This window comes from Hibiscus syriacus, unplaced genomic scaffold, assembly GCF_006381635.1.
Source record: "Hibiscus syriacus cultivar Baekdansim isolate YM2019G1 unplaced genomic scaffold, ASM638163v2 tig00110895_pilon, whole genome shotgun sequence".
In the NCBI taxonomy this organism is placed as follows: domain Eukaryota; kingdom Viridiplantae; phylum Streptophyta; class Magnoliopsida; order Malvales; family Malvaceae; genus Hibiscus; species Hibiscus syriacus.
In genome coordinates, this window is record NW_024062903.1 from 4173183 (window position 1) to 4200476 (window position 27294).

The window sequence follows — 27294 nt, forward strand, 5'->3', positions numbered from 1 at the left end:
ATCATCATAGATCAAGAATACGGACGGAGGGGAAGCAGTCAGGTTGTTTTTCCTTTCTCCTTCATCTCAAACATTATATACGAATATATAAATTTATTCTACATAGATCTTGAATATTTTTCTTTATGGTTCGACGAAGCATTCGAAAGTAAGCGTCACTGACGTTCAATTCACAAACATCAGAGGAACTTGTGCGGGCAAAGTTGCAGTAGAACTGATTTGCAGCAAAGCCAATCCATGCAAAGGTGTTTCCCATAAAAATATAAACTTGCAGTTCGCAGGTGCAGGGCAGGCCTCCATTCCATTCAGCTCTAACTGCACCAACGTCAAAGTTGCATACTCCGGCACCCAGAGCCCCCCCGCCCTGCCCTCCTTAGCTGCTTTTATTAGCCAAATGTAATAACACGTATTAAGATGGAACCTGTACTCATGATGAGTGTTAATGTTTAATCATTCAATTTGGAAGTAAACTTTATGTTTTTTTTCTTGACTTTTGGATACCGGCCGGCTCTATTAAAATAGAAGTTTAATCTATACTAATAATTAAATTTTAAAGAATATATTGAGCACTTCAATGTAAAAGGAAATATTGTTTTCTATAGAGGTCTCGAGTTCAAACAAATATTTGTAAGTTAAAAAATTTTTAAAATACTCATGAGAAATTATTTCATGAACCTTGTTCAACACCTCATCTATAGTCCGTAACCAATTAAATGAGTACTCATCACATTTATTTTTCAAATCATATTTTCTTATGAATTAAAATTTCCAAATCATTATCTTCCTCCTCATCCCACTATCTTCTTTCTCAAACTTTAAGCATCAAATCTCCATAGTTTATTCTGATTCTTGCTGAATAAATCTGTAAAAATGCAATCCATATATTGAATATTTTTTTAAAATTTGGGGAAGAAGATGATGAGATGAAGCATAAGATAATGATTTGAAAATTTTAATTCATAAGAAAATATGATATAGAAAATAAATGTGATGTGTTCTCATTTAATTAGTTAGACACCATAGATAAGATGGTGAAAAACTTTCATAAAATAATGTAACCCCCTCAGACCATGCGGGTAATCCGATCCGATCTGGAGTGTCATATTAGGGCCACCGGAGCGACCCACTGTAAAAATAGCGAAAAATTTAAAACTTTTCTTAAAACATGTAACATATAAAATCATTTATTAGTATTCAGAAATAAAACAAATTTTCAGACTCGTATATAAAACAAAATACAATTACATGCCCCCTAATCACATGTATCATACTCTAAAAAACAACGCCTGAAGAACTCCCTTACTGATGTCGATAGCTGCACTGGTACAATTCTTTTAACCTGCAATGTTGAGTAATAGAGTGAGCTTCGGAAAGCTCAGTAATACAGAACTACCAGATGATGCTACATGACATGTAGATAAATGGAAAGCCATATAATTTCCTTATTGAATCATACGTATACCAATTTGCAGAATAATTTGGGGTTCCCTTAGAAGTTCATCGAGTAGAAGCCATGAATCTCAGTTCATAAGAAACCTTTCAAAGTATGACATTTTCAGGAGATCGAATAGGATGTCTAGTGTGTTCCAACAATATAATAAAATCATAATAGGTACACTTATCAAATGATAGTTCAGTAAATCTCATAAAATCATAATGAAATTTAACTTTTGAAACTTGTAGTTTAAATCATTCTCTTGTACACCATCCGCAGTTCCTAGAACTGTGTCCATAGGGCTTACCTTAAGCACACAGCGAAAAGGAAGCCAACCTAAGGATAGGCTTTGGGGCCTGTATCCTTAAGTCCGTAAGTCCATAGGGCTTACCCTAAGCATACAGCAAAAGGGAGCCAACCTAATGGAACATCTTGGGGCCCGTGAGCCTACCCAAGAGTCACATTAGGTCCGTCAAAGTTTTCCAGCTTGATCAGAGCTGTACTTTATAAATCCGTATCAAAAATACAATTTCACCGTGACATAAATTCCATAAATCCATATACATGGTAATCAAATACCAGTTCAAACCAAAAATCAGATAGTCGTCTTAATCCATAAAACATCACAATAAATTGGTGCATCAATAAAACAGGAGCCATAGAATTCAGTGTACCACATTTTAAAACAAATAAAACAGTTCAGTAATAAATAGGGAACACACTAGAGAATCCAAGTATTTTCAGAGGCCATTGTAGTTATCATTACGGATAACATGAAACTTATGAAATTTGATCGAATTCCAGGAACAAGGTCCCATTGAGGAGAATCGATTACTAACCGATCTAGCCAGACATTTAAGGTTGATACATTAGAATCCCACTATATTTTCGTGTGCATTAGGAAAACATTCAGGAACCTTTATACATAATAATTCTAAATTCAGATTTATTGCGAGTGATTCCATTACCCAAACAATCAGGGGTATTCAAGAATATACTTTGAATTCATAGGATTTCAGACCAATTGAACCAAATGAGGTATTCAAGATCTTTTCCTTCTGCGTTACTTGCTTTTTCAAACATGACCGAAGTGATTTTAGATGAAATATAGAATCGAAGATTCAAGTCATTTACAATCTACGACTATCGATCAAATTATCAAACAACTCGAGTTACACAACTCCCAAACTGATGCATGTCAACAAGTCAATTCATTATCCTTCCAGTGTATTCACTCTTTAATACCATAATGTAGATCCATAGATCATCCCCATAATCATCACTGAATAAATCTTCCAACGGTCTTTATTTCATTTCCACGTTTCAACAATATCAGGAAATACTGACGTACTTGATCCATGGCTCATAACCCATAAGACGATTCATCATGTAAGTTCAACAGTGTTTCCAAACTCATCCAATCACATATTTAATCCTCAGTCATTGATGTTACTTAGTTCGTTTAGTAAGCAAGTCTATCTCGATTACTTTAAAGTTTTCCAGAATAATTCAGACGTTTCTGAATTTCAAATACACGTTGTACTTCATTTTAGTTCAATTTATTCATATAATAAAGTCATTCTGGTATTCGTGGTTGATTTGACTCACGAATACCCACTTATTAGTACTGTATGCAATCTAGAGTTGAGCTGAGCCAAGTACTTCCAGAATTATCATCGATCCAAATTTGAGAAGATGAACAGACATTCAAGTGGTACTTATATCATTCAGGTAATGATATAGCACTAACGTTGGTTGATCACTTAAGCTGCGTTCCAAAACTTTTAAGAGCAGTACAACATCCATGTTTATTTGGATTCCTTAATTAATCCAAGACATTTACTTATTCTAGGCCAATAGGGTATTTTGGTCATTTTAGTGCTCAATATTTTTCTATTCATTTCAAAGCTTGAGTATATCCATTCATTCCTGAGCTTGGTGACATTCTTGAATCATTTCCATTCCAGGGGTATTTTGGTCATTTTACAAATCTAGAATATTTCAATCATTTCCTTCCATTCGGTCTTATTATTTAATTCAAACTTATCATTTATGTCAGTCCCTTTGAACTATTCTGACAAAATATCACCATCGATAAGTTATTATTCTTCACGTACTTACTCAAGTCGGAGATTTCCAAGTTAAATGCCTTCTCAGATGTTACTAACGGATTATCATAATTTTTCATACAAAAATAGGATCTCAATAATCAAATCAGTAATTTATCGATTTAAAAACAAATTCTCATGTTACTTCCTCATTCAGAGTCAACTTGGACTATTTTTACCTCTCAAGGGTATTTTCATAATTTCTTAATAAGATAATTTTGGTATTAACTCTTAACGAAAATAATTATACTTTAGAGATCCAATGGTTAATTGCTTTCCCGAACATTCTTTGATCTTGAAATGATTCCTTCACAAACTCTCCTAGGATTAAAATCGGTTATCCATAATTTTCAAATAAAACTAACATTTCTTATGCACATCAGTAGTTATATATGATCAATGTCTTTTCAGAGTTATTAACCAACTTCCAGGGACAATTCTTGTTATCCTACAACATAAGGGTATTTTTGTAATTTTACCCTACCAGAATATTCTCATAATTTCCCATCCAAGTACTTTTAACATTTAACCTTTGATGATATAAAATATAATTTACAAATCCATGTCTGATTTCTTTATCACTAATCACAAACTTGTAATTTAATTCTAACAATCTTTCAATCTCTTATATTAGTCATTCGATCCATATTCAGTTACCGAATTTCTACCACATTCATATCGAGTGTATAAATTAACCAACTCCACAAAAGTGACCAATATTATCTTATTCATGCATTTACCAATATTAACATGTTCCATAAAGCATAAAGAGGTAGTAAAGTATTACCTCGATTTTCGTGCAATACTGATCGACCATAAAAATTCCATTCGAATGCCTTTGATCTTCAATTCAACTTCCAATAATTCCTCAGATACATATCAATATAAATTATATCAAAAACGGAGCTTAATTACGATAAACGGATTGAATCGGGTGCTAAATTAGTGAAAAACAGCTTACCGGGTTCGAATTTGGCGAAACGGACTTCGGATTCAGGACATCGAAAGCATAAAATATGACTTTTCGGAAATTTGGAATTTTTGGTCAAAATCAAAGTCATCGGGTTTGACCGGCAATTTCGAGGCCTTTGGGTTCGAATTTCGAAAAACCGATTGCGGAATCAGATTTGGAACGTCGAAAAATGTCAGGATAGGTATACTCGGTCAAAGTCAAAGGTCCTTTAATGCCCGGTCAAAGCCGGTCAAAGTTTTGGTCAACAGTGGTCAACGCCGGTCAACGATCAACGGGTCGGGTCAACAGATCGGGTCGGGTTAACGGGTCGAGTCTAGTTGTGACCGGTCAAATCGGTCAACTCTACTCCAAAACCAGTCAAACCGATCATTTGGACCATCCCCACGCGTAGTGGCGGCGCGTGGGGCCCCTTCCGGCTGCCTAAAAATCATGGAAAAATTCTTAAAAATTATTTTGAGCGATTCCGAGATACTTACAAAGCTCGGCTCAAAATTTTGAACGACGGAGAGCTCGATTTCAACGAATCGGAAACTTTGACTGCTTCACCTCCTCACGCGCCGCCGTCGACGGAGACCAAGGATGACACGGTGACTCGGAACGATGCAAGGAACACGATGGTGCTGGAGGTGTCGTAAACGGATGCTCGGATCGTCGTAAATCGATGAAAAACCAATTGAAATCGAGTTATTACCTACGATACTTCCGACTGAAATTAACGACGAACGGTAACGATTCACGATGAAAGGCTTGAGGGGTTTTGTTCCTCGCTCGACAACGAATACGATGGTGGTTTCGGCTCGTCGATTGAAGGTCGAACAGAGTTGAAAGAGGGGTTGAGGGGAAGAGGAAAACTGGAAACATACTGGAAACTAGGCACGACATATGAGGTTTATAATTCATCCCATAATAAAAAAGGGTAAACCATGAGTTTAGTCACTAAACTTCCTACACTTCTTAAAATGGTCTGCCAACTTTGAAATTTTATAATTTAATCCATGTTTCTTTCAAAATACCAATTAAATCCACCACTTTATAATTTCTTAAATTTAGCCCCTAAATTGGGGTGTTACAAATAATATCTCACTACTTTATAATCACACAGAATATTCAAAAACTTAAACTTTTAATTGAATGGATGTATTCCATTAATTGAGCACGGATTCAATTGAAGAAATATAAAAGGAAATTAATTAAAATTAAATAATAATATAAATAAATGAAGATAAGTTAGGGAGGTATTTCAAAAACTTTTAACTGTATTTTTTTGTTTTACGTAAAACAAAACTCAATAAGAAATCATGTGCATATGTGGGACCTTGGAGCTTAGAACCAAACACAGTAAGAAATCATGTATGCACATATGCACATGATTCAGTAAAACAAAACTCAGTAAGAAATCATGTGCATATATGGGAGCTTGGAACCAAACATAATAAGAAATTATGTATGCACATATGCACATGATTCAGCTGTCGTAAATTAAACAAAACTCAGTAAGAAATCATGTCGTAGGGAAGTATTTCTAACTGTATTTTAATCTTACAAATTACTTCCTTTTTGCTTTATCTATGGTTAGGAAGTGTAAATGACGGAGAATATACACAGTAAAGAATTGCATTGCATTCATATTGGCAGGTACACTGCTTTTATAACAATGGTTTAGCTAATCACTAACCACCTAACACACTAACTGACTTAGCTAACCAACCAAACAGACTAACCACCTTTACATGCACGTGCTGTATTGACAGCAGTCTAACGTTCCCCCTACTCTTCCTTTTCTCCTTTTTGACAACAATCTAACATCTATAAATATGATGGTTAAATTATGCTATATTATAAAAAGATTATTTTTCCAAATGGCTCGACTAGGGATTTTTGTATTAAAAGAATTTTTGTGAATATGTGGATTTGATTTTGAGAAACACTATGTTTCAAAAGAAAATAGATTCATCATTGATTATTTAAAGTTAGGTATAATCAAATGCCTATAAAATTATTTTTTTAAAAGAAAGATTTTCAAAAACTTTTTACAAAATAATTTTTAAAGCCTATGTTTTAAATTAGAGAAAAAATAATTTAAGTTCGAGAGTCAACCATTTTTGAAGAAGAATTAGTACTCACAATACAAATTATATTAATACTGAAAGTTACGAATTTGAAGTTAATTTAAGTTACGACCCCTTAATGTAAATTTATTTAATAGAGTGAATATTTTCAAAATAAACAATTAGGGAATTTTTACATATTGTCATTCATTCAGCTTTTAGAAAAAAAATTTATTGCTTCGAACAATAAATGTATCGTACTCCTATAAGTTTGGAGATTATCTAGCTAATGATTTAATAAAAGAACATTATATGACCGTTATATAACCATTGGACTTAGACAGTATCGATCTAGGATTTGTAGTATGATATTACTATGTAAAGTAATATTGATACTCTTAGAGTATCAGTATTAATTTTGTATTTTGAAATTTGAACACGATTAAAAATAATATGTAATATCGGTACTACTAAAGAGTATCAATATTTCTCGTACTTATGGTATCGCTATCACAAGAACATTATCGGTATTTTTCATACAGTATTTGTATTCAAATTATTTTTTTATGGACTTTGAATTATTTTTGAAATTTTTGAACAATTCAATCAAATCTAAAAACATTTTTCTTATTTTTTTTATTTCAAAATATAGATTGAACAATCTCCCTTTGATTAGGGATCTATCATCTAAAGTGTTCAAACGAGCGAGAACTTGCTTTTGCTGATGCCTCTCTTTGGCATTGGAGGCTCTTTCTTCTTCTTCTTTCACACTCCACCTACTTTTTTGATGTTGGAAGATCAGCAACTCTTGAAGAGATTTTGGATTAATTCTTAGTGTTGTTGATTCTATTGTTGAAACTGCAGATGAGCCTCCTGAGAAGCTAAGAACTATGTATGCAAATTTCATAGCTCATTATGCAAGTTGTGAACTTGCAGGATGCTTTGATCACTGAAGTACACAAATTGCTAGTACTTCTGTTGGGGCAATCAAACTTCAGTTTGATTTACTACTAACAAAAAAAAAACAACGATCAAGTAAAAAAAAGTTGTTTGATAAACCATTACGATAATTTTAGAGTTTTGGAGAAAGATTATCTTACGTATTATAAATATTTTTTTTTACATTAGATAAATCATTATGTTGTTTTTTAAGTAATTTATCTGTCTATGTTTGTTTTTTTAATATATCTATATTTGTTTTTAAATAATAATAATAATAACATGGTGGCTGCTGCATGGCCTAGAAGGAGAAGGCCTGTTGCCGTTGGCCTTTTTGAATGGTAGAAACGGTTATATGTGAAGATGAATCTCTATATATTTGATTCATTGCATATGACGATAGATATTGAATTCTTTGATTTCTGTTGCATTTTAGTCCACAGCAGTTAAGCTTCCCCCTAAGAATCCGCATTCTTCCTTGAGCAAGTGATCAATGGCGATTGCATCCCAAGAGATGTGCATTTTGCATAGCAAGAGCAATCTGGTAATGTTAAACAACCCTTTCTTTACTTCATAAATTTTATTCGATTTCTTATTGGTTTTCTTGATTCGCGTTGGCATTGCTACAAACTAACGGCATGCCAGGGAGAAAATATAATTGTAATATCCAAGGCACACCAAGAACAAGATTGGCAAGAGTTCTTAGTTCTTCGAGAAAGGGAGTTAAGGAAATTCTCCAAGTCTTTTAATGATGTGTTACCATCAACCCAAGACTCTTTAGAGCAATCTGATTCTGGGACTTCATCTGGTGTGTTCAATGATGAAGACTCTTCTTCACAACCCACTTCAAAAGCAACGGCTTCCTACGAATCTGAGCGGAAGGATTTTCATACTTCCAAACAACGCCTGTTGGTGGTTGCTAATAGGCTTCCAGTTTCTGCAATTAGGCGTGGGGAAGATTCTTGGCAACTTGAGATTAGTGTAGGAGGTCTAGTCAGTGCACTTCTTGGTAAACTGATCACTTCAATCAATGCTCTTTCTTCTCGATTCTTCATTTTTCGTTTCTTATTGTTTTATTTTAATTTTCTATGAAGATGTGAAGGAATTCGAGACCAAATGGATTGGTTGGGCAGTGTTAAATGTCCCTGATGAAATAGGACAAAAGTCATTAACTAAAGCTTTAGCTGAAAAGGTCTATTATTCTTTGTTAAATGATACTAATCTTGAAAAATTAGCAGGGTTATATGCTTAACTTTGTGCTATAATTAATGCAAAGGTGCATACCGGTATCTCTTGATGAAGAAATTGCTCAGCAATATTATAATGGATATTGTAACAACATACTGTGGCCACTGTTTCACTATCCTGGACTTCCACAAGAAGACCGTCTTGCGGCTACTCGATTGATTCTGATAGGGATTGATTCTGATCGATTCATTCAAGCTCTTGAACTCCCTTAAGTACAAGATCACATAAAAGAACTGAAAGAGAGGTTTGCTGGCCAAAAGGTAGGAATTGATTAGGCATTTTCAAATCTTTTCTTTGGTTTAAGGGAAGCCAAGTACTTTTCCAAGCTGTTTTAGAGTTACTTATGGTTTATTTCAATAATGATCAGGTAATGTTAGGCGTTGATCGGCTTGATATGATCAAGGGAATACCACAGAAGATTTTGGCATTTGAAAAATTCCTCGACGAAAATCCCATTTGGCGTAGTAAGGTGGTTCTCCTGCAAATTGCTGTCCCTACCAGGACTGAGGTTCCCGAGTGTATGTTCCTTCATAAATATCAATCTTCTTTCTGTTCATTACCACAATATTGTTTCATTTCATTTGGTCTTCTGATAATCCAAGGCTCCTTCATGAACCTTGCTTGTTTACTTTCTTAATATAATAGATCAAAAACTTAGAAGCCAGGTCCATGCGATTGTGGGGCGCATTAATGGAAGATTTGGAACTCTTACTGAGGTATCGATACATCATTTGGTTTGTCTATACCTTATTATCTTTTTATCTGTTTTACTGAGAAAGCATCTGTCTTATTGATAAAATACTGCATACTACTGATATAAGTTATTGGTGAGGATGCATATGCATATGCACATGCATAGATGATGTACGTGTTTTTCCAGAATGCATATATTAGTGAAATAATGCAATACAACGAATATGATCAATCAAAAATCAGTTAGAAAGCAATTGTCTTGGCAAGATTTGAGCATACTTGATAAGAAATAAAGTTCAAATTTTGTTGTGCTAAGCAGTTGTGTGCATGATTTTTTGTATGTCCTGGATGAACATGTGAAGTTTATGTATTGGGTTAAATCATTAACATAAACTCCCTTTAGTATAACTCTTAGGCCATTTCTTTGAACTGATCGGTCTGTTGTTGTTGAAGGATTGTGTGAAGAATTCTAAAGCATTTTCCTTGCTCTTTAACAGGATTGTTCTCTTGATTTTCACGAACTATGTGCTCTGTACGTTGTTACCGGTACTGACTTTTGTGTTATATAACACCAATTTGAATCAGTATTTTTGTTTCAAATGATAACTTATGTATGTCCAAACTTTTGGCTATTAACAATTATGCAGATGTAGCTCTTTTGACATCTTTAAGGGATGGGATGAACCTTGTCAGCTATGAGTTCGTTGCCTTCCAAGCACCTAAGAAAGGGGTCCTTATACTAAGCGATGTACTTATATTGGATTTGGAGTATACATTTGTTCAGGTCTTTTCTGAATGTTCAAACTTTAAAGCTTAAGTTTTCGTAATAACGTCTCTGCATATTTTTCTAGTTTGCTAGGCTGCTCAGTCTCTTGGTTCTGGAGCCATCTTGATTAATCTGTGGAATATCACTGAAGTTGCTTCTTCAATTAGTTATGCTTTGAACATGCCAGCTAATGAAAGAGAAATGCGCCACCACCATAACTTCATGCATGTGACTTCGCACACATCTCAAGAATGGGCTGCAACCTTTGTAAGGTGAGAGGAAGACTGAAAATAAGACCTTACTGGCAACCCTTTCCCTTGGAACCGGCAACGCTTCATGATAGACAGAGGTTTCTCCTTTCATAATTCCTACATCCCTTGTATGGTAATCTCCTTACTGGCAACCCTTTCCCTTGGAACCGGCAACGCTTCATGATAGACAGAGGTTTCTCCTTTCATAATTCCTACATCCCTTGTATGGTAATCTCTCAAGTTTTTCTGTGTATGTGTAGTGAACTTAATGACACCATTGTTGAAGCTAAATTGAGGACAAGACAAATTCCACCACCACTTCCGTTTGAAGTTGTGGTTGAGCGTTACACACGTTGCAATAACCGACTTATCATATTGGTATGCTAGTTTTCATATTCGACCCTTTCTTTATTTCATAATGTCAAAACTCTCTTTATCTCTGAAGATTATATGAAAAGAGGAAAACCTCTCTTAACCTGCATTTTTGTAACCGTTCTTCCATGTTACAGGGATTGTATGCAACATTAACTGAGCCAGCGGATACCCTTGGGAGGAAGGACAGTCAAATTAAAGAATTGAGGCCCAAGTTACGTCCGGGTTTACAAGAACCTTTGAGAAAGCTTTGTGATGATCCGAAGACAACTGTTCTCGTCCTCAGTGGAAGCAGCAGAAGTGTCCTGGATGATGTATACTTATATATTTTTCTAAATATAAATCCTAAACGTCGATTCGTTGCTTTAAAATGAAGTTTCTGAACTCGAAATTTGCTTTACAGAATTTCGGTGATTACAGCTTGTGGATGGCAGCTGAAAATGGGATGTTTTTACGTTCTACAAAGGGAGAGTGGATCACAACAATGCCTGAAAGTATGAATCTGGAATGGGTGGATAGTGTCAAGGTACATAATGTTAGTTATGGATTATGATGCTTGCAATCCGAATGATGTTCTTCTGCCTCTGATGCTTACTCATGATTTCAGCATGTATTTGAATATTTCACTGAAAGAACTCCTCGATCTCATTTCGAGCCCGAGAACTTCACTTATATGGAACTATAAATATTCAGGTAATTACACTATTAACTTTGTATTCAACACAACAGAGAATCACAGGAATACATGTTGGTTCCTTATGTTCATGTTATAGTCGGAGAAGAAGAAGGACGAGGAAACGATGAACAATTGGGAGATGAGGAACGAGGGTTAGGGATTGAAGAAAGGGATTTGGGAATTGAATCACGGTGAAGGTCATGTGGGGAACTTATCTGATCAGTTTGAGCAGGCCAAGCAAATCCAAGAAGAGCTGGAGCGGCCCAAAACCAATGGTCCAATACCTACAGAAGAGAAGAAATGATAAGAAGCATTCTGTTATTTAGTTTGTTATATAGGATTGCCAGCTGGCATCCTTAGATTTACTGTAAGGCAATGTAACTAAATAATACCTGCCTGTGGGAGTAAAATTCTCTTATGCAATGAATGAATGAACTTTTCTTCTCTAAATTCTCTTCTTCTTCTATTATCTTTTCTCGAATCCTTTCCTATTTCTCTCAAACTAAAATAAATTGGTATCCAAAGCCTCATTTCCTGGAAAGTTTCAGTGGGTATGCCAAAGAAGAACCATAATATGGCTGAAGCTGATCTTTCTACACTGCAAAAACATATTGAAGAATTAGCTAAGTTGGTGAAACAAGGCCAAGAAGAAACTCATCCACTTAAATGGTGGGAAAGTCAGGAGAATCGAATCATTGCATTGGAATCAAGGATGTCTACGAATCAAAGTTATGTTGAGGAGTTGTTAAAGATTTTAACAGAAGAAATGGTGAGCAAGAAAGTTCTGCTGGTGAACAGATACAAACTTCTAATACTTCTAAAAATGAAGGAAAGAATCTTGTTTTGGTTACTGTGGTGAATGATAAGTCCAGATTTACTTATAAAACTGATGAACCTGGAATTTTAAAAGTTAAACCTGATGATTGTCTAGCCCTTAAGAATAGTTCTAAACCTGAGAATCAAATGGGTCTGAAGTAGAAAGAAGAGGCCCAAAGGGTTCATTTAACAGTTTAGGGACTATGTGGCATAGACCTAAAATTGAACTACTTTTTTTGAATGGGTCAATCCTAGAGGGTGGCTTCAGAAATGCCTTAAATATTTTTCTCTCTGTAGTGTTCCTGTAAATCAGAGAGTAGAAGTAGTCACTATGTATCTAACGGGCAAAGCAGAAATTTGGTTTGATGGCTATATCATGCAGAAACACCTTGTAACATGGCATGAGTTTGAAGTAGATCTTTGTCACAGATTCAGTGACAGGTCTTTTGCTGATATAGTAGAGGAATTCCCTAAGCTGACTCAGAAGGGGTCTATTGAGGACTATCAAGAGAGATTTGAGGAGTTACAACCTCACATGCTATTGCAGAATCCTACCTTAAATGAGGATTTTTTTTGTATCACTTTCCATCAGTGGACTTAGAGAAGACATCAAACATAAGGTTAAGGTTCTAGATCCTAAAAACTTGTCTGAAGCATGCAAACAAGCTAAGCTTTATGAATTGTCTGTTGAGTTTGAGAACAGAAGAGTGAGGCTATAATACCCCAAATTTTGACCAGTGACTAAAATGTAAGTTTTGAAAGTTAATGGCTAAAGTATAGAATTTAAAAAGTATAGAAACCGAAGTTGTGATTTTAAAAGTTATATAGTTTAGCCTGTAAATGGATAGTTTGGATTAAAACATATATTTTAGTGTAATTTTATAAAGCAGTAAAGTTTGATATTGAAATACAATATCCGGATCGAATCATAAGTTTATAAAAATCTCAAGGGAGGTATATTGGGGTTGGAAAAATTATAAGGATATTTTTAAATAGTGAGAATTTAAGTTGGATTTGTGGAATTTTGTGAGAATTGTACGATAAAGTGAGATAGTCCAATTTAGTGGTTAAAATGAAATTTTGGAAAATTTGAGGGTCAAAAGTGAAAATTTAGAGGTGATATTTGATGGCTATTTGATAATATTAAAGTAGAGATAATGGAGTGACATGTGTGTAATTTTTGGAAGTCATTAATGGCAATTTAGTCTTTTGACCCCAAATGAATAAAAAATTAGTTTTAAATTGTTTTTCAAGGCCCAAGTAGGAGATATTTTGTGAGAATTTTCGTGAAACTCCTCTTATCTCCTCCAGCAAGCTGTCGAAACCATAGTCAAGGTGAGCCAATTTGTTTTCTTCCATTTTTATCAAATTTAGTGAGTTTTTGGACTAAAGGGGGAAATAAGAAAATAATCCCCATTAAATTCTCTACAGTTGGTATAATTATTTCATTGTTTCATGGCTTAAATTATTAAAGTGGTGATTACGGTAATGAAGGGAAAATTAGAATTAAATGAAAAAAATAATCCCCATTAAATTCTCTACAAGTTGGTATAATTATTTCATTGTTTCATGGCTTAAATTATTAAAGTGGTGATTACGGTAGATGAAGGGAAAATTAGAATTAAATGAAATAAAGTTGAATTAAGATGTTAGGTGTGTTGTGGAGTTATAATTAAGCAAGAAGGTGGAATAAAAAAAATTATTATTGGAAGGATTTGTTTAGTAATTCGGCCAAGGAATTACATGAAGGAAATGGTGAAGTTGGAATTTTAAGTTTTGCTTTAGTGGCTTGCAGTTTAACATGAGCGCCATTTCATTTGTTTTGATATGTGCGTAATGTGGTATAGTGGTTTTACCATGAAATATGGTTTTTACATGAATAAAAATTCTTGATTCGGCCAAATAAGGAAAATTAAAAAAAAATTCATATGGTCTAGAAATGATATTAGAAGCATTCTATGCGATTTGGGAGTTCATTTGGATCAATTTGGAATCATAGATAAGAAAAAAGAGCTAGTTTCCAAGTTTTGAGAATTTTGAGACTTTATTGCAAGAATGTAATTTTTGAAAGATTTAATACTGATTTTTGGTACTTGAGATGCTGAAATTTAATTTAGAAAGTTGATTTGAGTTAAATTGCAAAATTTGGAATTTTAGGTTGGAATTCGGAAGCCTTGATAATGGTGGACTTGGGTGTTAATTTTAAAGGTAAAAGTACCATTTGGGTGAGTTAGAATAATTCTGGAAATTTTGGAAAAATGTGCTGATTTTGGAGTTTAAGTATTAAGTTGGGATTGAATTTCAAGTTTATCAAGTTGTAAGGTTGAAATTGAAACGCCTAAGAAAGTTTGGATGAAATTGTAAGCTTTTGAGTGTTGAATTATTGATTTGAATTTATTTTAGTTGCTGGAAATTATATATTTGATGGGAAATAATAATAGTGAAGAGCTATTATGAAATTAAAGGAAAAGTTGGTTGAATTCTAGAAAGAATTTAAATATGTGGTTATATTCATAATTCGTAAAAGTTGAAGAATCATGCTGAAAATAATTATTTATGGAATTGAATAAGTGTTTCAATAAGTTTGAAGTTTATAATGAGTTATGAGTTTGGTTGTTATCGATTTAGTTATCGATTTTATATAGATTTTCAAATGTTAAAACGAGCTTATATTAGTACGATACTAATATGTAGTTCGAACAATTGTTTTATAATTTGGTATTGTCAGACTATGTTAAATCTAGCAATCGAACGATTCGAAAGGAAATGACAAAGCTCGTGACTAGGATATATATACAAGTTCTGTAGTGAGGCAAAGGTGAGTGCAATTTATTTATTTATTTTTGATCGAGGACGACTTGCGATGAGTCAACCTCATTCAAATTACAATATGATTTATAAAGGTTATAAAGAATATTTTTATAATATTTATATAGTTTATGAATGATTTATGGTATGAACTGCCCAAACATGATTTTTTATTATGGATTTAATTATGTATATGAGCCTTGCATGTATAATGAGAATTACTGGTACACTTGGCATGCCATTAGTTGAGTATTATCAGCTTTGGTACATTCGTGTATCAATGTTATCATAGCAGCTTTGGTACATTCGTGTATCAATGTTATCCTATCAGCTTTGGTATTCGTGTATCAATGTCCAGCACCGTTGGTGCTTATTCAGGTTATGATGGCAATGAAGTGCATCATATCTAATATAGTTACGATTTGCACCTTGTTGTGCATAGTGCGCACCTTACTCACGTATCTTATGTTCTTATAATATGCATTGGGCTATGAAAATGAATATGCAAGTTGTGAATGATTTTCAGTTAACAGAAAGCACGATGTGCTTATTTATTAATATGATTTATCAGAATTTCATGGGTTCATGATTTAAAAGAAATTCCAGGTCTCAGTGAAGAAATAGACTTGGATAGTTGTTTGCCAGTTTAATGTTTTAAGTTTGAATTATTTTATTTATGTTTATGATATTTTCAGATTTTACTCACCCCTAGATTATTACTGCCTCACTAAGTTATACTTAGGCGTGATGATTTTCATGCGTAGGTATAATAAGGATAAGTACGATCAGTAAGGAGCTATCGAAACATCTCTGTAAAGACATACATATCATCAGTATCAGTAAGACATCTATGATGTTTCTTTTGCCTATAGTGGCATGTATAATTATGTCAGTAGTTTCTAATTATCGTAGTTATTTTAAAAAATTTGTAATAATAAACTAGAACTATTTAGTTATTACTTAGTTTAGTTTTATCGGTATCTATGCATGACAAGAATTATTACATTATTATGTTTTAAAAGATTTTACGAAAAGACATGGTTTAGTAAAATTACTGAATAAATAATGAATTTATTTTCCTGTATAAAGAAATAAATTATAAGTGAAATATACTTTAAAATATATTTTAAAGTTAGAACAAGAGTGTTTTCAAAAGAAACAAATTTTTCGGAAATTTAGTTCAGTAAATGTTTTCAAGTTGATGTGAATCTTTGACTAATATATTGAGACATATACGGGTTAAGGGTGTTACAGAGGCCTTCTTTTAAATACCCACCCTACCCAAACCCCATTACTACTTCTAAGAAAATTTCCTTGCAGTACCTCCCAACCACATCATACCCAACCCAAAATAGAACCTCATAGACTACAGAAGGTAAAATAGCCTCTGTTTTAAGTTGGTGAGAAAATTTTCTTCTAGGTCATCAATGTAAAAACAGGCAATTGAACATGATTAATGAAGAAGTTTACACTTCTCCATGGAACTTTTTCTTACTGATTCAGATCAATCTCCACAACAAGAAGAAGAAAACCTAGATATTTCTATGAATGCTATTACTGGCTACATTGGCCATAATACATTGAGAATTCAATGAACTATTCAGGGCAGACCATTGAATATTCTAATTGATAGTGGTAGCACACACAGTTTTTTGACCCCAAAATAGGTTGATACTGGTATACAAATTACTACTCCTTACCCTTTGGCCATATTGTGGCTAATGGAAAGCAGCTATTCAGTTTTGCTAGATGCAACAAAGTTGAATGGAAAATGTAGGGACGCACTTTTATACATGATTTCAGATTGATTAAACTGGGTGGAAGTGACATGGTCTTAGGGGTTGATTGGATGAAGTTTTTTAGTCCAATACTAATGGATTTCAATAATATGACATTAAGTTTTGACCATCAAGGAGAGCATACTATTATTTAAGGAAAAAAACCCTCAACATACTACAATATATTTCAGGGGCTACATTACTTAAAATGACTGCATGGGATTCGGATATTATAGGCCACATTGTCCTATTGAACATGACAAGAAATTCTCATACTATTCTTACTGAACTTCAACATTTATTAGAGAAATGCAATATAATTTTTGCTGAACCTGAAGGACTACCTCAGAGAACTCATGACCATGCCATTCCACTTAAGCCTAATTCAACACCTGTTAATCTAAGGCCCTACAGGTTTCCTCACAATTAGAAGGCTGAGGTAGAAAAATAGATTGCAAGCATGCTCTCTTCTTCTGTTATACAGCCTAGCATGAGCCCTTTTGCATCTCTCTGCCTTCTTATTAAAAAAAATGATGGCACTTGGAGATTTTGTGTGGATTACAGACAGTTAAACAATATGACAATCAATGATAAATTCCCTATTCCTATAATGGAAGATTTATTAGATGAGGTGCATGGGGCAGTTTATTTTTCAAAAATTGATTTGAGATCAGGATATTGGCAAATTAGAATCAGACCAGAAGACATTTACAAGAAAGCCTTTAGAACACATCAAGGCCATTATGAATTTAAGGGTGATGTCTTTTGGCCTTACTAATGTTCATGCTACATTTCAGGCTCTTATGAATGAATTATTTAATTCCTTTCTTAGAAAATTTGTCTTGGTGTTCTTTGATGACATTTTAGTATACAGCAGCAGTATGCAAGACCATATTAAGCAATTACATATAGTTTTAGAAGTTTTCCAAGTAAACAAATTATTTGCAAAAATTCGAATTTTTTTTAACAGACTCGGGTGGAATATTTAGGCCACGTCATTTCGGCTGCAGGGGTGTCTACTGACCCAGCAAGGTGGAAGCAATGCAGACTTGGTTTAGACCTAAAACCTTAAGTCTCTACGTGGGTTTCTAGGTTTAACAGGGTACTACAAGAAGGTTTATCAGAAACTATGGAATTATAGCAGACCTTTGACAGCTGTTAAAGAAAGATGGGTTCTAGTGGAATTCTGAGGCTTATACTGCTTTTGAAAACCTTAAAAATCTATGTGTTCTGCTCCAGTCTTAGCATTACCAGATTTTTCTAAGAGTTTCTATTTAGAAACATATGCTAGTTCTGGTGGTATAAGAGTTGTTCTTTCATAGGATGGTCGACCTATTGCTCATCTGAGTAAAGCTCTAAGCCTTAGACATTCAGCACTTTCATTTATGAACGTGAATATCTTGTTATTCTATAGTTGTTTCAAAATGGAGACATTATCTGAAAAGCAGACCTTTTGTCATCAAGACTGACCATAAACCCTTAAAGTTTCTTTTAAAACAAAAGTTGACTAACTATTCAAAAGAAAGAGTTGACCAAACTGTTGGGATTGGACTATATTATACAGTACAGAAAAGGAAAATCAAATGTAGTTGCAGATGCCTTATCTAGAAAATGGGAAGACAAAGCTCAATGTTTTACTTTGGGGTGACAGTTTTAATACCTACTTGGGTTCAAGAGGTAGAAGACAGCTATCAAGGAGATACCCTAACTAAGGATTGGATTTCAATCCTAACTATCAATCCTACTGTTGACACTAAATGAAAGAATTCAAAAGGTGTTCTCAGATATAATGGCAGATGATTATTAGAAATTTCATGAGTTCATGATTTAAAAAGAAATTCCAGGTCTCAGTGAAGAAATCGACTTGGATAAGTTGGTTTGCCAGTAATGTTTTAAGTTGAATTTTTATTTATGTTTATGCTATTTCAGATTTTACTCACCCTAGATTATTACTGCCTCACTAAGTTATACTTAGCGTGATGATTTTCATGCGTAGGTTCTAATAAGGATAAGTACGATCAGTAAGGAGCTATCGAACATTTTTTGGAGAGACATACATATCATCAGTATCAGTAAGACATCTATGATGTTTTTTTGACTTATAGTGGCATGTATAATTATTCAGTAGTTTCTAATTATCGTAGTTATTTAAATAATTGTAATAATAAACTAGAATATTTAGTTTATTTTACTTAGTTTAGTTTTATCGTTATCTATGCATGACAAGAATTATTACATATTATGTTTTTAAAAGATTTTACGAAAAGACTGGTTTAGTAAAATTACTGAATAAAAATGAATTTATTTCTGTAATAAAAGAAATAAATTATAAGTTGAAATATACTTTAAAATATATTTTTAAAGTTAGAACAAGAGTGTTTTCAAAAGAAACAAATTTTTTCGGAAATTTTAGTTCAATAAATGTTTTCAAGTTGATGTGACATCTTTGGCTAGTATATTGAGACATACGGGTTAAGGGTGTTACTTTTATTGGTATCAGAGCTACAGATTTAGCGATTCTCGACCTAAACCGAGCCTATAATATGTCGGAAAAGTACATGCCACTAGGATGTCGAAATTACTGATATGTATGGTCTGATGATTTTATTTATGATGATGCTCCTTACTAACGTAAATTTGTGCTTTTGTTAGATGTCGGGTTCAGAAGGCATAAGAGGGCCACGAACAAGAGGTTCCTGAGGGAAACCGGTAGTGGGAGTAGTAAGAGGTAGAGCACGTACCCCAACGTCAGGAGAACAGGTACACAGGAAGTAGACGGGCCACCGAACAAGAGGTTCCTGAGGGAACCGGTAGTGGGAGTAGTAACGAGGTAGAGCACGTACCCCAACGTCAGGGAGAACAGGTACCACAGGAAGTACCGGCTCCAGATCAAGGAACGTTCTTACAAGCTCTAGAGGCTATCTTAGCTCGATATCAACCGGCAGCAGCACCTTCCCTTCCTCTACCTCCACCTCCTCCTCTAGTTCCAAGAATATCGGTTCCGAAAGAATTAAAAAGTTTAAGAGCTGCAGAATTTAAAGGTGAAGCAAATGAAGGCCCAGTAGTGGCAGACATGTGGCTTAATAATGTAAAAATAATGTTGGACAGTCTTCATTGTTCGGAGGATGAGAGATTGGGGGAGAAGTTTCATTGTTACGAGGTCAGGCTCGTATATGGTGGACGAACGTGATGACACGTGTTCCTCCAGATCAGATCACATGGCAATTTTTCTTAGAAGCATTTCAGAAGAAATATATCGGAGAGCAATTTATTACTCAGATGAAGCATGATTTCTTTAATCTGATCCAGGGTGGTAAATCTGTTTACGAGTATGAATGTGAGTTTAATAAACTTGCTCGATATGCCTCAGAGATGGTTCCCACCGAGAGATATATATGTCAGAAATTTATTCGAGGTCTTCGTCCCAGACTCAGAGAACTTTTGTTGGTTGCGAACTTAACCACTTTTCAGGAAGTGGTGAAAAAAGCAAAAGATTTGGAAATGGCACAAAATGAGAATTTTCTGATAGAGCGGAGACGACAATCTAAAAGATCAGGAGCATCATTCCCATCTCAATCTAAAAGAGGTCGAGGTTCAGGTTATTAGCACCAGAGTAAATCCGAAGTTGGTGCACCTAGTCACAGAAGATCCGAGGCTAAGGAAAAATGGCGTAAGGTACAGACAATGACTACAGGAGCTGGCAGATCAGCTCAGTCTCAGGGACAACACCCATTATGTCCACGGTGTGGAAAGTATCATTCTGATGAATGTAGAGCGGGATCAGGAGTTTGTTTTCGTTGTGGAGACCCAGGTCATTATATCAGAGACTGTCCAATGGGCAGGAGAGAGATATGTTCAAACAGGGCGATCAGTGGCAATGCCTTAGAGAGGTGGTCGAGGCAGAGGTAGAGGGAGGGGATATTCAGAGATAGCCTCTCAGTCTGATGTTCGTGCTCTAGCGAGAATTTACAACATCAAGACTAATGAGGATCTTGACGAACCAGAGATCATAGCAGGTACTTTCTATCTTTATGATGAACCTGCATTTGTTTTGATTGATCCGGGTTCTACGCATTCCTATGTTAGTTCGGAATTAGTTAAAAATAAGAATATTCCGTTAGAACCCATCAATAGTGATATGATAGCTATAAATCCATTGGGTAGAGTCACGCGGATTAGTAGAAATTGTCCGATAAAGATTCAAGGGGTTATATTCCCGGCGAATCTTTTGGAGTTACCGTTTGATGAGTTTGAAATTTTATTGGGAATGGATTGGTTATCTAGGCATTATGGTTGGGTAGATTGTCGCATGAAGCGATTATTTATAAAGGATGTAGAGAGTAACGAGATAATGGTAATTGGAGAAAAAGCGAGATCTTTACCTAATGTAATATCAGCAGTGACGGCAACGAAACTGATGGAAAAAGGTTGTAAAGCTTTCTTAGCAAATGTGATTGATACCTGGACATCTGAAATTTGATTGGAGAAAATTCCAACGGTACAAGAATTTCCAGATGTATTTCCTGATGAATTACCTGGATTACCTCCTGATCGAGAAGTGGAGTTTAAAATTGATATTTTTTCGGGCACTGCACCTATTTCAATGGCTCCATACATGATGGCTCCAACGGAACTCAGAGAATTAAAGGCACAATTACAGGAGCTATTAGATCGAGGTTTTATTAGACCGAGTGTATCTCCTTGGGGTGCACCAGTACTTGTTGTTAAAAAGAAATATGGCTCGATGCGTTTATGTATAGATTATCGTAAACTGAATAAGGTGACGGTGAAGAATAAATATACCCTCTTTCGAGGATCGATGATCTGTTTGATCAGCTCAAGGGTGCTTCAGTATTTTCGAAAATTGATCTTCGATCAGGGTATCATCAGCTAAAGATAAAAGAGGAAGATATTCCAAAGACGACTTTCAGAACTCGATATGGTCATTATGAGTTTGTTGTGATGCCGTTTGGACTAACCAATGCTCCAGCAGCATTTATGGATTTGATGAATCGAGTCTTTCAGTCGTATTTGGATTAATTTTTGGTTGTGTTCATTGATGATATTTTGGTGTATTCTAAGACTATGGAAGAGCACGACACACATCTCCATATCGTACTACAGACATTGCGAGATAAAAAGTTATATGCTAAATTGTCAAAATGTGAATTTTGGCTGTCAGAGGTTGCCTTTCTGGGTCACATGATTTCAGCAGAAGGAATCAAAGTAGATCCCAAGAAGGTGCAATCTATAGTGGAGTGGCAACCTCCGCAAAATGTTTAGGAAGTCCAAAGTTTCTTGGGGTTAGCTGGATATTATCGGAGATTTGTGAAGAATTTTTCAATAATTGCATCTCCACTTACCAAACTACTTCGAAAGGATGTACCATTCGTTTGGAATGAAAAGTGTCAAGAAAGTTTTGAGAAGCTTAAAGAGATTCTGACTAAGGAACCGGTATTAGTACAGCCAGAGTCAGGAAAAGATTATGTAATATACAGTGATGCGTCCCATAATGGTTTGGGATGTATTTTAATGCAAGAAGGTAAAGTGGTAGCCTATGCTTCAAGGCAGTTAAAGACGCATGAACGAAATTATCTGACACATGATTTGGAGCTAGAAGCTGTAGTGTTTGCTCTGAAGATATGGCACCACTATTTATATGGTGAGCGATGCTATATTTATACAGATCATAAGAGTTTAAAATATTTACTCACTCAGAAAGAGTTAAATCTAAGACAAAGGAGATGGGTTGGGCTTCTCAAAGACTATGATGTGATTATTGATTATCATCCTGGGAAGGCTAATGTGGTAGCTGACGCACTTAGCCAAAAAACCTTTGCTGCTATGAGAGCGTTAGATGCACAACTATCAATGGAAGATGATGGTGTATTAATTGCAAAATTGAGATTGAGACTTGCCCTATTGGATCGTATCAAGGATCTTCAGAATAAAGATAAGAAGTGTTTAGATAGAATGGAACAAGCAAAGAAATGAGAAATGACAGATTTTGAAATTATGCCTGATGGATGTTTGTATTATCATAATCGAATTTGTATACCTGATGATGAAGAACTGAAGAAATATCTTCTTTCTGAAGCTCATTATAGTCCTTTGACTATGCATCCAGGAGGAAATAAAATGTATCAAGATTTAAAGAGTCGATATTGGTGGGCAGCTATGAAAAGAGCTATCACTGAGTTTGTTTCTAAATGTCTAACCTGTCAGCAGGTAAAAGCAGAACACCAAGTACCTTCGGGTTGTTGCAACCTATCTCAATTCCTCGATGGAAATGGTAACTAGTTACCATGGATTTTGTTACAGGTTTACCTTTGACACCCAGTAAGAAAGATTCGATCTGGGTGATAGTGGATAAATTGACAAAGACATCACACTTTATCCCAGTTCGAGAAGATTATTCTATGAACAAGTATGTTGAGTTATATATTAGAGAAATAGTACGACTTCATGGAGTACCCATTTCGATAGTTTCCGATAGAGATCTGAGATTCACTTCGAGATTTTGGAAGTCTTTGCATGAGGCATTGGGAAACCAGACTAAATTTCAGCACATCTTATCATCCTTAGACAAATGGCCAATCTGAAAGAACTATTCAGATACTTGAAGACATGTTAAGGGCGTGTGTTATTGATTTCAAAGGATCATGGGAAAAGTATTTGCCTTTAGCAGAGTTAGCTTATAATAACAGTTATCAATCAAGTATCAAAATGGCTCCTTTTGAAGCATTGTATGGAAGAAAATGTCGAACGCCACTGAATTGGTATGAATTAAAGGATCGAGATGTAATTTGTCCAGATCTAAGTAAGGAGGTGGAAGACAAAGTGAAAGTAATCCAAGATAATCTCAAAATAGCAGCAGATAGACAGAAATCTTATGCTGATTTAAAAAGAAAAGAGATTGAATATCAAGTAAGTGATAAGGTATTTCTTAAGGTGTCACATTGGAAAAAGATTTTAAGATTTGGACGAAAAGGGAAATTGAGTCCAGGATTTATCGGGCCATACGAGATTGTAAAGAGAGTTGGACCAGTAGCTTATCAGTTGGCGTTACCTCCAGAGATGGATAAGATTCATAATGTATTTCATGTATCGATGCTTCGAAGATATCGATCAGATCCTTCACATGTAGTTACACGAGAGGAAATTGAGATTCAGCCAGATTTATCATACGAAGAGGAGCCAGTAAAGATTTTAGCACATGAAGTTAAAGAACTAAGAAATAAAATGTTTTCATTAGTAAAAGTTCTTTGTCGGAACCATAAAGTTGAGGAAGCAACTTGGGAACGAGAAGAAGACATGAAGAAAAAGTTTCCTCATCTATTTAATTCAAGTATGTAAATACATATGGAAAATTCGAGGATGAATTCTATTTAAGGGGGGAGGAATTATAATACCCCAAATTTTGACCAGTGACTAAAATGTAAGTTTTGAAAGTTAATGGCTAAAGTATAGAATTTGAAAAGTATAGAAACCGAAGTTGTGATTTTAAAAGAATTTTCATGGGTTCATGATTTAAAAAGAAATTCCAGGTCTCAGTGAAGAAATCGACTTGGATAAGTTGGTTTGCCAGTTTAATGTTTTAAGTTGAATTATTTTATTTATGTTTATGCTATTTTCAGATTTTACTCACCCTAGATTATTACTGCCTCACTAAGTTATACTTAGCGTGTGATGATTTTCATGCGTAGGTTCTAGTAAGGATAAGTACGATCAGTAAGGAGCTATCGAAACATCTTTCTGGAAAGGCATACATATCAGTATCAGTAAGACATCTATGATGTTTCTTTTGACTTATAGTGGCATGTATAATTATGTCAGTAGTTTTCTAATTATCGTAGTTATTAAATAATTTGTAATAATACTAGAACTATTTAGTTTATTTTACTTAGTTTAGTTTATCGGTATCTATGCATGACAAGATTTATTACATTATTATGTTTTTAAAAGATTTTACGAAAAGAATGGTTTAGTAAAATTACTGAATAAAATAATGATTATTTTCCTGTAATAAAGAAATAAATTATAAGTTGAAATATACTTTAAAATATTTTAAAGTTAGAAACAAGAGTGTTTTCAAAGAACAATTTTTTTTCGGAAATTTTAGTTCAGTAAATGTTTTCAAGTTGATGTGACATCTTTGACTAATATATTGAGACATATACGGGTTAAGGGTGTTACAGAGGCCTTCTTTTAAATACCCACCCTACCCAAACCCCATTACTACTTCTAAGAAAAATTCCTTGCCAGTACCTCCAAAGACCACTTCATTACCCAACCCAAAATAGAACCTCATAGACTACAGAAGGTAAAATAGCCTCTGTTTTAAGTTTGGTGAGAAATTTCTTCTAGGTCATCAATGTAAAAACAGGCAATTGAACATGATTAATGAAGAAGTTTACACTTCTCCACTGGAACTTTTTCTTACTGATTCAGATCAATCTCCACAACAAGAAGAAGAAAACCTAGATATTTCTATGAATGCTATTACTGGCTACATTGGCCATAATACATTGAGAATTCAATGAACTATTCAGGGCAGACCATTGAATATTCTAATTAATAGTGGTAGCAGACACAGTTTTTTGACCCCAAAATATTTTGATACTGGCATACAAATTACTACTCCTTACCCTTTGGCCATCATTGTGGCTAATGGAAAGCAGCTATTTAGTTTTGCTAGATGCAACAAAGTTGAATGGCAAATGTAGGGACGCACTTTTATACATGATTTCAGATTGATTAAACTGGGTGGAAGTTACATGGTCTTAGGGGTTGATTGGATGAAGTTTTTTAGTCCAATACTAATGGATTTCAATAATATGACATTAAGTTTTGACCATCAAGGAGAGCATACTATTATTTAAGGAAAAAAACCCTCAACAGACTACAACATATTTCAGGGGCTACATTACTTAAAATGACTGCATGGGATTCAGATATTATAGGTCACATTGTACTATTGAACATGACAAGAAATTCTCATACTATTCTTACTGAAGTTCAACATTTATTAGAGAAATGCAATACAATATTTGCTGAACCTGAAGGACTACCTCCTCAGAGAACTCATGACCATGCCATTCCACTTAAGCCTAATTCAACACCTGTTAATCTAAGGCCCTACAGGTTTCCTCACAATTAGAAGGCTGAGGTAGAAAAATAGATTGCAAGCATGCTCTCTTCTTCTGTTATACAATATAAGTTATAATGGAGTTCTGAGTTTGGTTGTTATCGATTTAGTTATCGATTTTACTATATAGATTTTCAAATGTTAAAACGAGCTTATATTAGTACGATACTAATATGTAGTTCGAACAATTTTTGTTTTATAATTTGGTATTGTCAGACTACGTAAAATCTAGCAATCCGAACGATTCGAAAGGAAATGACAAAGCTCGTGACTAGGATATTATATACAAGTTCGTAGTGAGGCAAAGGTGAGTGCAATTTATTTATTTATTTATTTTTGATCGAGGACACTTGCGATGAGTCAACCTCATTCAAATTTACAATATGATTTATAAGGTTATAAAGAATATTTTTATAATATTCTATATCAGTTTTGAATGATTTATGGTATGAACTGCCCAACATGATATTTTTTATATGGATTTAATTATGGTATATGAGCCTATGCATGTATAATGAGAATTACTGGTACACTTGGCATGCCATTAGTTTGAGTATTATCAGCTTTGGTACATTCGTGTACAATGTTATCATATCAGCTTTGGTACATTCGTGTAATCAATGTTATCCTATCAGCTTTGGTACATTCGTGTATCAATGTCCAGCACCGTTGGTGCTTATTCAGGTTATGATGGCACTGAAGTGCATCATATCTCAATATCAGTTACGATTTGCACCGTGTTGTGCATAGTGCGCACCTTACTCACTTCTTATGTTCTTATAAATATGCATTGGGCTATGAAAATGAATATGCAAGTTGTGAATGATTTTCAGTTAACAGAAAGACACGATGTGCTATTTTATTAGATATGATTTATCAGAAATTTCATGAGTTCATGATTTAAAAAGAAATTCCGGTCTCAGTGAAGAAATCGACTTGGATAAGTTGGTTTGCCATTTAATGTTTTAAGTTGAATTATTTTATTTATGTTTACAGTGAAGAAATCGACTTGGATAAGTTGGTTTTGCCAGTTTAATGTTTTAAGTTGAATTATTTTATTTATGTTTATGCTATTTTCAGATTTTACTCACCCTAGATTATTACTGCCTCACTAAGTTTACTTAGCGCGTGATGATTTTCATGCGTAGGTTCTAGTAAGGATAAGTACGATCAGTAAGGAGCTATCGAAACATCTTTCTGGAAAGACATACATATCATCAGTATCAGTAAGACAT

At 34.4% G+C, this 27294-nt stretch overlaps 1 pseudogene; it reads left to right on the forward strand.

The window, feature by feature from the left end:
• Positions 1-7996: 7996 nt before the first annotated feature.
• The window catches only part of LOC120146064, a 35517-nt pseudogene continuing 16219 nt past the window's right edge, over positions 7997-27294 (forward strand).